This window comes from Brachyhypopomus gauderio, chromosome 1, assembly GCF_052324685.1.
Source record: "Brachyhypopomus gauderio isolate BG-103 chromosome 1, BGAUD_0.2, whole genome shotgun sequence".
Classification (NCBI taxonomy): domain Eukaryota; kingdom Metazoa; phylum Chordata; class Actinopteri; order Gymnotiformes; family Hypopomidae; genus Brachyhypopomus; species Brachyhypopomus gauderio.
The window spans coordinates 28927799-28931854 of record NC_135211.1 but is presented as its reverse complement, the minus strand read 5'-3'; positions in this window follow the sequence as shown (position 1 = coordinate 28931854).

Genomic DNA, 4056 nt, shown 5'->3' with positions numbered 1-4056 from the left:
TAGATTGTTTTAATAGAAAATTTTATGCATTATTTCAGTCACATTTTTGTTATTAACTAACATTCTGTTTGGCCTCATACCAAATCAGTGGATCACAGACATAAATGGTGATATTTATTATTTGGAAAAGCACTTTAACAACACTCCTGAGTGAGCATACACAGAAGACTTGTCATTTCAATTTACCAACTGGGGACTCTCCCATACGTCACTATGGGAGACGGAGAGAGTCTCTCGTCGAGGTTTTCCTTCACAGCGTGTAATTAGATGTGACAAAGATCGGCATCTCAGAGGGGATTTAAAACACATCACTGGATGTAGCCTCTTGGAAAGAATTGATTATGGCAGAATGCCTTGCTGAATAATACATTTGGACATTATCCTGGGAAATAAGGCCAAGAGGGGTTCACGTGGTAGTGAACCCAGAGTACGGACAGAGCAGGGTGAGGTGGACATCAGAGGGGACGACAACAGAGACAACTCGCCAGATGTGACAGTGTCTAAATAGCTGACTGTTCAGAGATGGTGTACAACTAAGTTGACACCATCAGAGAATGAGGTCAACTAAGTTGACACCAATCAGCAGCAATCCCCCTCCCCTTTTCTTAACCTATTGACCCCTACACTACACATAATTATAATGTCTCTCACCATCTTTGGAATAGTGCCGTATAATTACTATGTAAAATAATGAACGATGTCATACAGGATGTAGCTTGTGAAGATGATGATCTCCAGCACCATATATTTTCCAGTGACATTTAAACTTCCAGCATCCTTGATTGAGCACCTGGGGAGGGTGAATGATACGGTTTCCGGATTTTTGTGAGTGACACGTTTTAACCTGAAATCACTCTCGAAATCCTGACGCACATAGTTCTCCTGAATCGATAACTTCAGAGTTTTCGTTAATGTATCGAAATCAAGAGTGGTGTCTTGTGAATGAAGATGCCACTTCATCGGAGAACGTGTTGAGACACTTCTGTTCAGTATAATGGCTGAAAGAGAAATGGTTGAGACCGCCGTGGCAATGATCCTGCAACACGTTCTGTTAGTTTCTCTCAGCCAAATGGAGATGAGTGTGGGTCAGGTTCTTGACAAATCGCCCCATCGTCTCTATCGTTTGTGTATCGGTCGCTCTCCCCTGACCCCGAAGATTCATGAGTGGTGTGGGCTTGCTGGATCACACCATTTATAACAAGCCCGCGGTGTGACTTTCTGATTTATGAACAACCCTGGTCTCACAGGAATCCATTAACTCTGGGCTACGCTGCAGGATGAGAGACGTATAAATATATAAATGCAGAAAAGGCAAATATATGGCCTCTGCATGATGCCCACGTTTAAGGTCAGAGGGAAAAAGCAAACAAGCATCTCCAAGGCTGTTTATAGTTTGAGAAGAGGCTATGTCACATTGGATGTGGAAATCTGACACATTTTCTGAAGTCAATCAATACATGCACGCTTAAGGCCACCAAGATTTACTGCGTAGAAATGGACCTCTGGACACGTGAGGCATGGTAATGGGGGGATAGTGGATCATTTGGCCTGAAGCAAATGGCACCTTTTGGTTTTGCAGACCCCCTGCATTTGAGTCGTATCTTAAGTATCATAACTTATGGCCTGTAATAATGCACATACCTAGGTTTATATATATATATATATATATATATATATATATATATATATATATATATATATACACAGCTCAGAGCTATAGACAGAGACGTATGATTCAGGGCAAGTCGAATTTGTGGTGGGCACAGCTGCTCCTGCAGGGTGATTCAGGGGCAAATATGTGCAGGGCAAAGCTGATGGTAGCTCTCGCTCTCCAACACCGTAACCCCCCCCCCCCCACCCCCCCCGCAGAAATGTGTAGTAATTGAAACACTTTGGCAGCTACAGTGGCTGCCTGTGAGGGGGAGGCTATTACAATGAGCCCTTGATTCATCCTGTGGGTTGAGGTGACAGGTTTGTAGGCAATCCTGTTCAGTCAAGATCATCCCTCTTAAAAAAATGCCATGGAAAGCCACCATAATTGCATCTGCTCAAGGAAACCCTGTTAGATGGTAACAACTCGATCTGAAGTCTCTGAAGTAGGCCTACCTGGCTCCGTTGGGTGTCGACGGGAGAATGATGAATGGTTTAAAGACAGAGAAGGGTAAAGGAGGAAAATGTGAGAATGACACACTTTTTTTATTCAGCCGAGCAGAAAAGAAAACCTTGCCTGAATGGTCCCCAGATGCAGAGCAATCAAAGGAGTAATGGCTGTGTAAACAATCAGATGTCACCAAGCTATCGCTTACACACCTGACAGGATGTCACAGAACCAGCCACAACCTTCCTCTGAGGTAACCCCATTCCCAGAGCTACTCCCTTCAGTCCCTGCAGACCTTCAGTGCTGAACTCTTAGGAACCACGGCTATCACCCAAACAAGCTAACCAGCATATTGTACCGATAATGAGCATCCATGCAGTTTTTCGTTGCAAGTATGTCTTATCCTGTTCTCTTAAACAAAGGACTATAGGACAAGGTTGTTGTTTTTGTGTTTAAATCTGAACCCTCATTTCCACAGCAGTGTAGAAGCCTGAATATTCTGTAGGCTGTATTTGGCTTTTCAATGACCATTTTTCAGAGCAGAGCAGATACCATAATTATTATCAATCAATTAAATGAAATGACCACATTGAAATTGCCTCACAGATAGGAATGGGCTGAAAACATAAACGGGGAGTGAAAATTGCACCCTGGTACACACAACTGTTATTTCACAGCTGAGCCTCTTCAAGTCTATCTTTGAAAATTGTGGCCCCATCTTTTTAATTCTTCAGCATGTATGCCCTGTCACTTGTAACTCTTCCATCAAATATAGATTAAATACCCTTGAGACAGCAGTACACTTTCAAATGAAAAAGACATTTTCGGTAATAATTTCTCCCCTTCCTTTCGATAATCCTGTGGCAAAGGGCAGATGAGAAGTTGCATTTCCTGTGATAGACATGTCTCAGCTCTCTTCTCTCGGTCCCTAGTACTGTAGATGTGTGCTTGCCACTGCCAATACGTAATGAATATTTAAGATGCCGTATAACCCTCACTAATATGGGGCCAAATGCCTACGTTATATATCGTTAGTATTCAGCTCATTAGGTCGGTTGCAATTTACAACAGTCAATCACAGTGCCAGAGTTATCATCAATATAGTGTTTTTAAGTCCTCATTCAAGCATTTGTGATATCAAACGCTCACTTAGTTGGAGCTCAGAAGCAGTATCATAAAATCAAATTAGACTCTACTGTCTTGGATAGCAGCATCCATATATGACAGACAGTTATTCACCCACCCACAACTGATTCATAGTGAATCTTCATAATTTGAATTTTTAGCTGAAAGTGTCCAATAAAGTAAATGGGGATAAAATAGACTGATTTGATTATAGGGCTCGGCACTGGGGGGACTCACTGCAGGACTCTTCTGGGTGGATGACTCACAAAAGAACGTCAGGACTCAGGACTCTATTAAAAGCGCTTTTCAGACTAATCTCTATCACCGCATTTGTAATGCTTGGCCAGTTACTACGGGTGGTAATTTTGACATGTCTCTGCATATTTAGAAATGAATGGAATTTGCTGACTCAATGTACAGTAATATTGTAAACCCAGGGAAGGTTGTTGGGAGAGTTGACAAATGTTTTGTGGAACATGCGTTTTTATAGAATATGTTCATGAATATGTACATTCAGTCAAATGTGTTTGTGAATTCAACTGTAAATTATATCTAGTGTTTGTCTTTCAGAGACTGGACTACTTTTATCAGAGGGATGGATCCATGGTAATGTGTGATTACTAGCCTAAGGTAAACATGTTTGGCTTGTTGTGCATGGATACCACAAAACCTTAGAGGAAGTGAACAGAAGTGTAATTGGTTTTTACTGTGTGCCTCCAGTGTCAGATAGAACTACACAAGGACAGCTTTGATAAGTCATTCTCATATATCTGTCTCACCCCAAGGCATTTAACAGTGTGTTTTAATTCACATTGCAATGTCACATGTTTCAA